The sequence below is a fragment of the Dromaius novaehollandiae genome, chromosome 3, assembly GCF_036370855.1.
Source record: "Dromaius novaehollandiae isolate bDroNov1 chromosome 3, bDroNov1.hap1, whole genome shotgun sequence".
NCBI classification, from domain to species: domain Eukaryota; kingdom Metazoa; phylum Chordata; class Aves; order Casuariiformes; family Dromaiidae; genus Dromaius; species Dromaius novaehollandiae.
Genome location: NC_088100.1, coordinates 101,767,714 through 101,782,355, shown reverse-complemented (window position 1 = coordinate 101,782,355; position 14,642 = coordinate 101,767,714).

The following is a 14,642-nucleotide window of genomic DNA, read 5'->3' as shown; positions in this document are numbered from 1 at the left end:
TTGGTGCACCACTTGATGGGGCAGGTAGCATGTTGCAGGTTTCTTGTGGCAAAGCCAGAACAGAAGAAAATGCTTTCTCACGTGGGCTGAGTCACCAAAATAAGGAGACTATCAGAGCTGTTTTTTCTGATTAGAGTATTCCGCTCTGGCAGATGGCTCTCATGTTAGTGCAAATCAGGAGGAACTCTACTGGAACACAAAAGGGTAGCGTTCTTGTGAGATCGTTAAGCCCTGGGTGCTGGAAGAGGCAAGGCAGAAAGAGATTAAGCTGACAGGGAGTCTGTGATTAATCTTAATGGATGCTTTGGGAGAAAGTGAAAAATAAAAGTTTTTCTTCCTAAAACTTTTACTTATTTTGAAGTGCTATATATTTGGAAATATTTTTGTGATGACCATGGGAAATAATCTATATCAGTTTTAACATAAGATTTAATTAAAAGGAAATAGTTGAATTAATTTTTAATAGTGTCTACAATTGATTATAAATACAATAGTCACAATTTGTAAGTGTATTGCATCAGCCTAGCAGATTGCTATGTTTTTAATTTGCTTTATTAACTATAGAAAAAACAAAATTCAGTATGAGTTATTTTATATTTAGCCATGATTTAAAGTTCTCACAGTATCAGGGGTTACTAATAAGCAATTATATTTTGAGTTTAAAATGGATCGATTATTTCTTTCCAAAAAACCACCAGTGCACAGACAACATTGCACAGAAATAACATGTCAGTAATATCACACTACTGTACAGATTTTGAAGATAAATTTCCATCTGGCAAGCAGACATGGAGGAAGGAACTGTTGTTAATGTGGCTTTCACATAGACCAAATTCATAAGGGATAAAGCATGGCTTGAAGCTTTATTTCTACTTTTCACAGTTGGCAAAAGTAAATATATTTTAGGTGTTTCTTAAAGAGGCTGGGCACAAATTACTGATATGGAGAAGTTTTCTGAGTTTTCTCTCCTGTTCCACTGGAAGTTGTGAACTGCTCAGATGATCATTCCAAAGAGCAACAGCCAAACAGAAAAATAAAAGGAATTCCAAAAATGACAACTACAAACCAAGAAGAAAACATGCTCTGTAAATATTAATACTTTGCTGAGAACTTCAATGTGCTCAACAAACATAATCTAAAGTAACCCCTGTGAGGAAAGATAAATAATAAAAACCCCATTTACAAATGAGAAGGCAGGGAGAAAGCCTGAGCCGTAGCCTATTAAAATGATACTCCTAGTGACTTCAGTGCTCTTTGGATAAGTTCCCTTATGATTTGTGCACTGTCCCATACTGCAGACTAGAACCCGTCTCTTTTCTGTTCTTTCACAGCAGCACTAACATGGCATTATACGAGGTAAGATAATGGAATAATAAATAGGGTGGACACATTTAGATGTTCACTGTAAAACAGATGGAGTTTCGCTGTTTTCCTAGTATACATGCATCTATAAACACTCTCTGTTTCTATAGCACCATTTGTCCTGAGACATTCAAGAATTGTTTACAAAAAAGATGCACAGAAAAGAGTATTTTGGAAGGGAAGAAAAACTAATCAGACAAAAAGCATATGGTGCTTTTAGGAAACAAACTGGAATTCAAAGTTGTCTTTGCTCATGAAGCTAAGAGTGACTAGTGGTAGTGAAAGATGCGAGTATTAAACTCAGCAGAAGTCATGATTAGGGCTAGTTGAAAAGTATAATGTCAAACTGAAGTGAAAGCTGAAATTCTGAAATTTTTTCATCCTGAACTATAATGAAGAGCCAGAATTTTCTCAGGAAAAAAGTTCAAAAATATACAATAATATCAAAATATGTTCAACTCTATTAAATTTTTTCATTTTAAATGTTGATGAAATCAAGATGTTAATGTAAACTATTTTGACTTTATCTCCACTTCCTCAAAGTGTTTCATTATGACATTAATTTTATAGCATATTATTCAGCTTGATGTTTTAGAGAATAGACTTGACTGACACTTAAATTCTTACTCTGACGGAAACATGCAACCAGTGATTCAAAAGTACCAATGGACCTTGTCTTTGAAGGCCACCTGTATAAGTGCTGATTAAGCATGATCTGGTCTGCTTATAAGATCTCTTGAGATCAAATAGTTTAATAAAATAGGTCTTGTAGTCATTACCACTAATAGCAGTTACATGAATGTATCTGGGAAAGAATATGCCTTATGGATCTTTTCTTATTTGCATTCAATATTGCCTCTCCAAGGGCCACTGTAGATATGTTGTTCATTATATAGGATGCTGATTTATATGCTAATAGGCTCACTGTGGTTCACTGAAGTGAAGGCTTGTTTTAAAAAGGAGCAATACTGTAACTCGACCTGGGTAGTGTGGGAGACAGCTGTCTGCAGTTCAGTTTGAAATACTGTTTTAATGATTGTCTTTCTCTGTCTCTCTCTTTTTTTTCAATCAGTGATAGAATATTACCATTATTTGGGGATTTTAGGTAGAAACACCCATTTCTTTTTGGAGAAACAGACTCACAGATGTATAGTGGAGCTTGGAGATGAGGCACTTGTTAGTTATTTCCTCAGTCAGTGGCAAACAGGGATCTGAATTCTTAAGAAATTCCCCTTTTCAATTGCAGAAGTTCTTTAGGAAATGGGATTACGCTGAATTTAGAAATGTTGACTGTTTAAAGCTGGTGCCAAGCTAAAAGAGATGTGTTCACCTGTAGCAATGAAATGGCTCGGTGTCAGGCTCTGGGGTAATAGGATCTTTTGCTTCTGGATCTTCTATTCAGTTCCACCGCAGATCTGGCTCTGAACATAGTTACTCTCTGATAGCTTCTTCTCTGTTGATTTGAAATGAAATTTATGTCCTAACTGACAGTTTTTCATCATAAAACTTACCTGTGCTTTGGGAATTAATCAGCACTTTCAGTCCGGTCTAAAATTATGCTCAGCATCTGTTCTCACAGTACCTTTGGCAGAGGTATGCCTTTGAAATTGTATTTAGGTCTCTTAAGATTAGGTTTAGGGTGTCCCAGTTTGGGAAAACCAAAGCTGTTGCTCCATGTAGCCTGCCTGTTTTGTGGTTAAAGAGCTTCAGTCTAGAAATTTTTTTATGATTATGGAATTCTCCTAAACGGCAGAAATGCTGAGTAGGATGCAACTAAGTGAAAAAGCAAAGTCTCAAAGTTCCTGCAATGTCTTAAGCAAATGAAGTCCCCAAGTAAGAGGTGAAAACCTGGAGGTCTCATGCCCTGGGCTATGGTTTAAGAGCTAGTCTATTTTGATCGCAATGTGCATGGATTTAGAACCCAGCGTGGCTCTTATTAATGTTAAAGGGAGTCATGTGAACAAATCCTTTAGAATCTGGAGGAAAATATTGAGTGTATTGTGTATCCCTAAAGATTTGGCCTCTGGAGCAGATGTTAGCAAGGGCATTTAAAGACTTTCTGGAAAACTGCTGTTAAAAGCTCAGGAAAAGAAAATTTAGATTGGGGTGCACAGAAGCCCCAAGCAGTTGTGAGTAGAGTGAAGTGATCCCCTACTGTTCATTGTGTAAGAAATGGGCTTACGTCTGTGGAGGCAGCTACTTTAATGAAAATATATTTGATAACAAGAGAAGTTAGAGTTGGATGATGGCTTTGGACTGTTCCCAGATACATCATTAGTTTTATCTGCCTTCCTGTAAAGTGGTGTCCTTGTGGTTAATTTTACTGCATCCCTGTGTGAATTGTTTGCTGCATCCCTTCCAGGACCAGCACTACAGCAGCCAGCCGCAGCCCTCAGAGGAAGCTGTAGCTAAAGTGTCAATTTTTGATGAGTTTAGGGTGAGTCGTAAAATGCACTCATGGGGGCAGCCGCCTCAGCTACCTCCATTCGTCCCCTGCATCAGATGTCAGGCAGACAGGATGAGCCACTTTTCCTGCTATGGGGGAAATAGGAACACAAAGCACAGGGTTTGGGAGCACTGCCAGGAGCCTGCAGCTTATGCACGACGTAGTTAGGGAGTTAGGGAGCCCTCCCGCCGGCATGTTGCTGCAGTTTCCCACATATGTCCATGAGCTGGAGCAGTCAGTGTTTAAGGTAGACTGATGGGCCAAGCCACGGTGGTTGGAGCTGCACCTGCACCAATATCCAGACACTATTTTCCAAGCAGAGTTCACTCTTCGCTATAGACTGTGCTGCTGATCACCCAGCTCAGGGTGAGGAAGCTCCCTACTATATGCTTTCCTTTGTGTCTGCATGCCCTTCTCCAAAGCTCGTTAGTTTTGTTCATTTTCAATGTAATGCCAGGTTTTAATAGCAAAACTGGATCACTTAACCCAATGATTGGTTTCACATCATTAAAAAGCAGAATGACTGACTTCGGTTCAGACGTGGCATTAGCAAGCACAAATCGACTGAAGGTGGGGTGGCGGCTCTTACACCCAGGCTCCCAGCCTCGCGCGGGCAGGGCCAGCATGCCATTGTGCTGGAGGTTATATGGCAAGGGTGAACAGTGGCTTGTGTGCAGGTGGCCTTTGGCCGAAGGTCCATTGTAATGAGAACCTGTTAGTAGGGGTACAGGCAATGATGAGGGCAGAGATACACAGAATAGCTTGGATGCAATTTAGAAGTTTGTTCAAATGGAAAGGAGGAGTTAGCTAGGATCGGCCAAACTGGAAAAATTATGTCTGGTTGAGCAGTGGACTTCAAAATGAAGGAGGAGAGGGACAGAGGGGGCTTATTTCCTCTGTATCAAGCAAGGTTGGCTGAGTTGGAAAGGCCAGGTTGGGCAAGTAGGTCAGAAAATATGGCTAGATATAAATGCAGAGGGTGAACAGGTTGGGTATAGGGTATAGCACTAATGCTTGGTCTGTGTGCTGGGAGCTGGAAGTACTCACTGAATATGAAAATCTGTCAACCCATTCAGAAATCTGAGTATACATTAAGGTGCCTAATTTTAGCTAGCCAAATTTTAACATTTTGGCCTAAAACCCATCTGTTTTTGTAATTACCTACAGAATTACTGCAGGGTATAAAGCTCTGAGTTTAACAAATTCAAGAAAAATAAGGGCTTGATTCATCCGTATTTGCCAGATTAAATAATTTTTTAGTACACATTTTTTAGACCCAAGAATTTTTTACAGTCCTGCACAATAAACTGTTTGTGCAATTAGTAATAAATTTGTCACTGTAAGTCACTCTTTAAAGCTGGGAACAAGCATAACATTTATTAGTGTTTTAGAGTTTGTGGTTAAAAATAGCTATCCTGTTTTCATACAGTGAGAGCACTTTCAGGCTTGTTTTCTCCAGTTCTGTAGATACAGGGAAAATGACAGAATCAGCAAGAGTATATGATAGAAAACTGTACTCTTTGTATAAAAAAGAAGTTTATTTGCAATTTATTTTGATTAAGCAGAATCTGCACATTTTGGTTTCATTACTACTTCTTCCAGCATTGTATTTTTGTGTTTAACAAATGTTTAATGCTACCTGTACTAATTGCAGTAGGCCTTATCTGATATGTGCAGTCTGATGGTATTAATGTTAATACATTATACAAATATGTAGTGTTAATACCTACACAAAACCGAATACTTGGTGCTCAGCATGCAGCGTTAGCACTCAGCAGTTAAGCAATGCACAGTGATGGATTTAACTTCCTTCATATGCCACTGGCATTAACCCTTCAAATCAAATGTGACTCCGATTGTACATTCTACCCTTATTCAGGCTAAACTTCTGCAAACATCAAAGTTTCTTACTGCCAAAGATTTCCTAACAATGAATTTCCATTTTAATACTGTGGTCTGTCATGGGCCCCTGAGGTACCAGTCTTGCAAATACATTTGCACCGAACTCTATGTTGAAATTGCTAACATTGCTTCTTGCAGTACTATGAATAGCTGGTAGACTACATGCCATGGACACTTAATTTTCATAGCATTTATCAGAACTGGTGGTTATTTATTTGGAAATCTCAGACCTGGAGAGTTATTTGATTTAGGGAACAGTCTTTGTAATTTATTATCTCTGGATATCCCTTAGCTCCTTAGGAAATATCTTAATTAATACAATTTTCTTGATCAGCTGATTCCTAATTAAATTTAGTGTACTATATATGTATATTTCACTTGATTTAATTTTGTAATAAATCTTTCTGGCCACGTATCCCATGTTTATTAGCTTTGAAAAACTAAAATTGATGCAATATACATTTATAAAAGGAAGAGTTAAGCTCACTGTGCGCTTCAACCTGTCAGAGGCTGAGGAATCTCTTTTATGTCAGTAGGAGAAGAACATCGTGAGCCCTCACAAAGTTACACCCTAGCTGTGTATGGAGGGGGATAGTGGGGATAGCTGAAGATTGGTTAGGAAGAGGGGGAGATTTGGGACAAAGAAAGGATTTAATTATATTGGAATTAACTCTAGATCATTCAACTGGATGGAAACAAAATTAATTATACAACATTTGTTTTGAAGAAGCTGAGCCAGAAAAAGCACAATGCTGCCAAATAATATTTAATAATCGTATTCAAAAATTTAAAAAAGAAGCCTTTGGGACTCTTAGTAGATCATTGAAACCAACTGCTCTTTTGATGAAGTATGTGTTTTCTTCAGATTAAATTACAAAGGCTGTCTCATGTTCTCATGAGATTCTGTGAACCTATATCACATTATTTTAGTAAAGGCAAAATAAAAAGAAGTGATTGGCGATCACAGACTTTCTAAGAAAGGACAGAGTAGAGTTTTAATAAGCAATTATCCAACTGTCCGTTCCACTGCTTTCCCCCAACCTGAGCCTCAAGTTTTCTATGGCACTGTGAGAAACTACTTTTCTTGAACAATTTCACATTTCCTGGCCTTGCTCATGTCTTGTAAGTGATGACGTGTCTTAGAAAATAGAGCAAGAGAAAGAGAATAATGGTTCTGGGGAGAATTGGGAAAAACACAAGGAAACTTTTTCAAAGAGAGAAGGGATGTGTTTACCCTTTGCTTTGGCTTCAGCCTTGTCTAGACACAGCTTCATGTCCTTAATTGTAGCCTCAGAGCCTGGAGGAGTCATCTCACGCATTAATGTCCAATATTACGATCCTCCTTCAGGCATTTGCTGCTGTTAGTCGGTGCCACCAAAACTACCAGAATTGGGTTTGGCAGGGCCTGGCAGGGATAATTTTGGCTTCTTGAAGACAAAATCTTGCATGCTGCCAATCCATACTGCCAAATGCCTCTAGTCCTGAAAAACAATATTTACCCACAGTGTTACTTTCCTTTGAAACTCCTTGGGTGCATATTCACAGTTAACTAATTTTAGGCCATGCTTCAATGTTTATATTGATTTGGTGAATTTCTGAGATGTTTTGCATAGACAAGTCAAATGTAGTCACAAATGGGAAAAATGTTGATTGGGCTGGACAGCTCTGTGTTAGATTTCAGGTGCCCCCACAGCTGTGAGCCTTTTTTCTTTTCAACAGTGTTTTAGTCAAGAAGTGGAATTAATGGTAGGTTTATCGTAACATTTCTGAGTCTTCTGGCTTTACATGACTCCTTTCTTGCCCAGTTTGTGACTCCCACTGGGAAATAATTGAAATCCCTCCTGGGAGAGTTTCTACAGCAAAACTGTTTTCCTTTCAAGCCTCCCTTCTGTTTTGCCTCATTTACAGTTGATGAAGATGTGGCTGGATATGTTGATCAATTTTTAAAAGGGCTGTAGGTGAGAAAGGGAAGGGCAGGCTGAATAGTTGATTTGCAGTGATACCTTGCAGTGCTTATTAGTCAAAAGCTCTCTTAGATTTTTAGGTATTAGATCTGTAGTTTTTCTACAGTGTTAGGGGAATTTTTGTATTTTGCATTTCATTAAAACCTTTCTTGACAACACATGCTGTGAACAGTACGCAGTGGGTAGACCAGCTTGGAGGATGGAAGGATTTAACTTGGCATTTCAGGATCTGGGCCTCTTAATGCTCTCCTAACACTTGTCACAGGAATTATTCTCTCAGGCGCTCTTCTTCCGAGATGTTTCCACTGTAGAGAGCTTTGTAGTGCCTGTTCTAGATTTTGGTAAAGGAAAACCAGGAAACCAGTGATGACTCTCCTGAATTTGGCTCTACATACAAATGTTAAATCTCTGTCTGAAATTCAAATTATGAACTCTTCCTAAATTAAGAGAGGTTTGGGAATCTTTCAGGGGTTTTGCAGCTCTCTGTCATGACAATGTATGATCTTAGATAGAAACCTTGATGATAATAATGGCCAAACAAGGTGAAAAGAAGTGGAAATCAAAGTTCAGGGCAAGGCTGATAATTCCTGAATAGCACCTTGCTCTCTAAGTACTTTAGTCATTATTCATGGCTCTATTCTTGCAGTACAGTTTAACCTCGTCTGGGAAAAGCTGCAGAATTTACTGGAGACAGACAAAAAACATTCCCTCCCTTAATAAATATGATTTTTTTTGCTGTAGGTTTCATTTTGTGAATCAGGAAAAAAAAAAAAAAAGGAAAATAAAGCTGAGGACTGAAGAAAAAAATGGAGAAACATAAGAAAACACAAGTCGTGTCTTGGTGCTAGCCCTTGCTGTCCGGAGGAGCGACAGTGCTCCCCCGCAGCTAGGAGATCCAGGTTGCAGTTTGGTTTTCTGCCATAAAACAGATAGTGCAGAGATAAAGTTCCAGTTATATTTTTAAAAGCCCTACCTACTGAGAGAGCCCAGTCATTCCTGCACATCTCAAGCTGTTGTGGCCTCTAGGAGCAGGCTCAGACGCAAAGCAGATCCCAGATGACTTGCTCTAGGGAGCACGAGCCCTTGCCACCTCCTCCTCGTTCCGCTTCGTACATGTCGCGACTGCGCTCCTCTCAGGGGCTGCTCTACAGTTAGTGCGTACCAATCAATACAAGTGAATTTAATACTGTGACCATTATAGCAGCAAGGAAGTGGTGATGGCAAGAAAGTAACACCACATCACTGGAGTCTTGCCTTCTTTGAGAACACATTCTCAAAGATATAATTAAAAACACCAAGTGCTTATTTCAAAGCCAGTGTTCGTAAGTGATGGGTCTGGCATCATGCCTATTGCAGGAAGGCTAATTACGCCATAAATTAAACTTTTTTTTTTCAGCAAACATTATGACCTTTAATAAAATTGTTTTTACAACCAGCTGTCAATAAATCATCCGGGAAAGCTAGTGAGAAATGTTCTGTGAGCACTTCACTTCTGTGAATTTCATTAGCTGCAGTTTGTTTGGTTTTGTGAGCTATGATGGTTTTTAAATCTGAAATTAAAAGCTCCAAACCATAAAACCTAATTCAGGAACGTTAGCATCTCAGTCTCTGAAAATGAGCCCCTCTAATTGCTGAAATTAGTGAAGATTGTATAATGATCAGGAGGTCATTAAAAAAAGAATAGCGCATAAGCAATGCCTGATTCAGCCACAGCAGTTCCAGAAAAGCTTTTTTGAATATACAGCTTAATGACAGAAAAACGTCTCCAGGCAGATTGATTTGAAAGGATTGTGAAAGCCTTTTAGCTTAACAGTTTGATATCTCCGACATCAGTTTTCTGACCTTATCTATTCTCTTTTCACATCAGGCCTCCTGAGTTTGGACACATGCAAGAAGTTATGCTGCATATTGTACTATTGTGTATGTAGTGGTAAAATATGTGCAGGAACTCTTTTGGTTTTGCATTCTTAAGGCTCCTGTACTACTTCATGGTAATTACAAATATTTGTAGGAAATATACAATAATGCTTGATTTGTTACCTTAAGATGGGTGTATTTTACAACTAGGCATTTTTATTAGTTTGGTACCAGAAAATGAAGCTGTTAACATTCTACTCTTCTGCCTCATAAGGCTCTTCTACGTAGCAGAGTGGATTTATTTTGTGTTTTACAAACATCCAGAAAGCCTTTAAGTTTGAGTCTGGTAAGACAAGATATCGATCCTTGTCCTCAGCCCTTTTTTGGCACTGCAGGTTTCCTCACATTTCAGTTTTTCTCTCCACATTTTTGGCGTGATGATTTCAAGCCCTTTTTACACTCACTGTTCATTTGACTTGCTGTGACTCATTTGTGTGGAATATGTATCATAAAAGTCAGATACACCTTGCTGAGCAGAGCATAGCTTCCCTGAGTCCTTGTTTATACATTTGCTGACAACTCACATGAACGTCTCTATTCCTGTTGTTTATATCCAGACAGTTCCCCTGGAGTTCATGTGTAAGGTGTGTCCACTCCCTCTTCCATAATTTATTTCAAAGACCCTAAAATTAATGTTTAATAGAAAGATGATGGAGAATATGAGACTTATTAGCACTTACTTTTTCCTACATTTAAAAAACTACCACTTTTCCTGTACTCTCCCTCTTTTCTTCTTTCAGACTCCTTTTTTCCCCCGTCTTGTGACAAGCACTCTGTCTTGTCCATTGTGTGACCCAAAGGTCTGTTGGTGTTTCTGCACCAAGAATAATTTAGAAGTGTTTTGAGTAGTTACTCACCATTGCAGGTTCGCTGGGAAGACTGTTGGTCTGCATGGTGTGCTGGGAGACACCGCACTCCCCCTTCCACAAGCTCTGCTGAGTCTCAATTGGAGACATCTATTTTCATGGACATTTTCCTTCTCTGGGACTCATAAATTGGTCCTTTCACTTACTTCTCTCCACACCTTCAAATGCAGATGCACACAGACATGTGCATGGCCAAAAACAGACTATCAAAACCAAACACCACTGTGTTGTCACTCACATTGTTCTTCAACTTCCAGTTCCACAGGTAATGGTGTGTAAATTTAGATAACTACATGGACAGGCTTATCTTCAGCATAATGATGAAAGTACCCATTTTCATTATATTGCTTGATTTTATGAAGAAGGTGCCCTTAGTCTGGGAGCACATCACAGCCTTGTTACTTACAAAACAAGATTATGTTTACATTCTGCATGTATATTCTTTAGTGAGGTTAGTGTCATAGGTATTCTGATGATCTTTAATTTTTTAGGTTTGATTTTCAGTTAATACAGTATCTTCTCCCTGGCGTTCGCCTGTATGAGATGTAGCTGTAATTTGAACACCTGAGTAAAACAGTTTGAAAAACAGAAAAAAGCCCAGAAAAATATTGAAACATAAACTCTCAAACTTACTGTGAGAAAAATAAATCAATTTTAGATTAATTCTAAAAGCAAGATAGAGGCTACTGATGAGGACAAAAGAAATCAGAATGTATAAATTTCAGTTACTTGAACTCCATGAAATATATACATACACACACACACGCCTGCATGTGCACACACAGAGTGTTAAACTTGATCTGGACTTTTTCCTTCTGGCTTCATTAATCAACTAGCCAGTTAATCTGAAATATTTCACTTCAGCTTCACAGATCTGTTTTATGTATATACATTTTTCAGCTTTTATTTTGTTTGAGGTTTTTAAAATTACTTGGCTTGCCCTTTCATTATTCTTGAATGTTTGAACTGGAAAAAAAGTAAATTACAGACCCCCATGGACTGATGTAACACAAGAAGGCAGATGTTTTTCCCCTTTCTCAGGTCACATACTGTTTTTAAACTGAATGCACTAAGTACAATAAAATGCTTTAAACAAAATACCAGTTTAATATAATAGTAGGCATTTCTTTTTGCAACCATGTTTATCATGTACAGAAGCCATAGGAACTTCAGATGAATGGCTCCTATTTAGTACTGATTTGAATTTGTATAACTTTATCCATGTGGAATATGCATCATAAGTGTCAGAACTGCCTCAGCGAGTGGTATATAGTTTTCACAAGTTCTGTACCTAGTGGTCTGTTAATCTATCTTCGGATTTATTTATTTAATTTAATAATAAACAACTGACTTTTCCAAAGATACCAGATAAAAGTACTTTTCGGAAAAGAATATTATTTTCCTTATTAATTTAACAGGTAATCCTATTAAGTGAGTGCTCTCTGCACCATCTTTCATCGTGAATGAAAACGGGAACTTTAAACTGATACTCTGGCAACTGAGAGATGAACGTCCCTCCATATGACTCTTTCTCTGTGTTATGACCTGTTAGGATTTTTCTATCAAATTCCTGCATCTTTTTTTTTTTTTAAACTGCTTTAGCTTTAGTAGGACTACTTCTTTCATTATAACTGGGTTTTCCTTATTGTGTGGCCTTCTCTTGCAGTGAAAGACTCAGTAGGTTCCTAGAAGAGATGGTATAAATACTAATTATGTCAATGACCAGAGACAGAAGGCAACATCTATTATATACATCAAGTCTGAGGGACATGAAATACAGTCACTTGCCAGATGCAAAATTCCTGTCCAAATCACCACCAGAGTTTGCAGGTTTGAATTGAAGGTTTTAGCTCAAGCCTGGGAGAGAGGAAACCCAGCACTTCTGAGTAAATGACTCCTGACAGCCATAGGCTTATCACAATTGTCCAATTTTAAAGAAGTTTCCATAATTTTTTTCTGAGTTTCTGAATCACTGTTCTTTTATTGCATTTTTACCTGTGCAGGATATAAAAGACAAATATAACTTCTTTGGGTGAAGTCTTCAGTTGCTGAATGTGTACCTGTTACTTTATACATGCTCCATTATTTGTTTTCCATCTAAAGTGAAAGTAAGAGTTTTTTAGGCTGCCAAAGAGTCACTGGACTGTGGGAGTTCTCAGGGAAAGCCAAGAGACCAAACACCTGTTTTTCACTAAACTTGAGGATGTTGGGTAGGTCAAGAGGGGAGCTGTGGGTTAGCTCATTCCACTGTTAAGCAATGAAAGCCATAAAATATTATGAGCAAAAAGCCACCTGTTCCTGAATTAGTGCTTGCCGTCTACCTTTGTGGTTTAAATTGAAAGTTCAGTATCTAGGCAGCCTATTTTCCTTGTGCTCTGAGAGGACCTAACTGCAGTGTGTCAGTTTGTACAGTACCTTCACAATCAGCTCCATCTCTTATTTATTTATTAAATAAATAAAAACTCTTTGCAAAACATAAAAACAGGTGCATGTGCTTCCCTTCCTCTACAGAGCATGACACGTTAACAGTAATGGTACTTTTCTATAAACAAAGCATAAAAATCAGGTGTCATAAACTAGATTTGATATCAAAATGCTAGAAAAGATTTTCAAAAAGATACCATATCTTGTGGTACCAACAAAGTACCTATGCGGAAGAACAAAAGAAGTGTTTGTTTAAATCTAGATTGTAGCTATTCAAATGTGACCCTCAGGAGGGTGAGGAAAAATCTGCTTTTCTGAGGAAGGCCCAGCCCTGCAGTTCCTATTCTCTAGGAAATACAGCCCAGATGTACCATGCAGGGACAGGTAAAAATTAATGGCTGAGACAGCTCTCCCTGATTTACTTCTACAACTGTAGAGGCTATTCAAGTAGCAGCCTCCTCTGGATATCATATTCTTTCTTTGTTGGACAGAAAAGCTGATATGCTTGGTCTGTACCTGCTGGGTGTCAGTATGAAAAAGCATGAGCATTTGGACACTTTGGTGCTTTTGGGTTGTTTTTTATTCTTTTGTCTTTTTTCAAAAGAGCATATTAGTTTGTTCAGATTCAAAATATAAGTGTGGAAGAAGAGGAGCTAATCTTACAGAAGAGAGTCACATACTTGATGAGAGGTACTCTGTAGTCCAAAGGAACAGATCCTCTTCATCCCGTTACTATCTTGGCCAAAGGACAATTCCATGAAGGCAAGAAAAGCAGTCAGAGAGGGTTTTATCATGGCTGGAAATTCCTGAGATGCCTGAGAGGCTGGTAGTCTAAATGGATTCACTTTGTCATCTTCTAAAGATAATGTCAGTGTGGTTGACTGTGTTGGGTTCTCAGGGACTTACAGACCTGGGACCATGTAAATGTTTTAGTGTATTTCCTTAGACTCTTGTTCTTTCAAAAGTGCTTGCTGGTATTTATCTCAACTGATGCCTCTGTGCCTATTTCTGTTGGTGATATAGGCCACTCAATATATTATATTTCTGGGATTAGCATCCAGTTCTGTAGACTCTAAAGCATGAGACAAGTATCGTCACATTAAACTCTCAGGAAATGAATTTTTTTTCATTAGAACCTTGGCTGTTAATTATTTGGGGCAGCAGTTATTTTAGGCACTTACTTGTGATGACTGAATGAGGACTATGCTCATCCCCCACTTCCCAAATATAGTCTAAGAGGCGAGAGAGCCCTCAGGACAGTGATTCAGATCTCACATGGGCTGAAGCACACCCCTCCAACATGCTTCTCTTCTCTCCATTGAGGGATTCTCCAGCAAGGGTCCAGTGAAGCTTGGGCTAAGGTCCCTTTTAATGCTCCCTAGTGAAAAAGGTGCGACAGAAAGGTTATACAGCCACCTTCTACTCACAGATGGGAGTTGGTGGCCGTACGAGGGTTGGAAATCTATACTTTAGGTCATGTCTGCGTGGCTTGGCCTTTCCAGGGGTGCTGTCAAATGAAGCCCTAACATCAGAGATGCAGCTTTCATGAGCTTTCTATAGAGGAGGTTTTCTGGCATTTCCACTGCAGACAGTGCAATCTAAAACCTCAGCCTTCCAGACAAATGAGGGCAATGCAAATGTAAGCTCACGGAGGCTTCAGCAAGCTTCAGCAGTGGTGCCTATGCCCTCTTGCAGAGGTTATTGTGGACAGACTGGTTTTCCAGCTCCACAGGAAAGTTTGCGTCAATGTATATAATATTC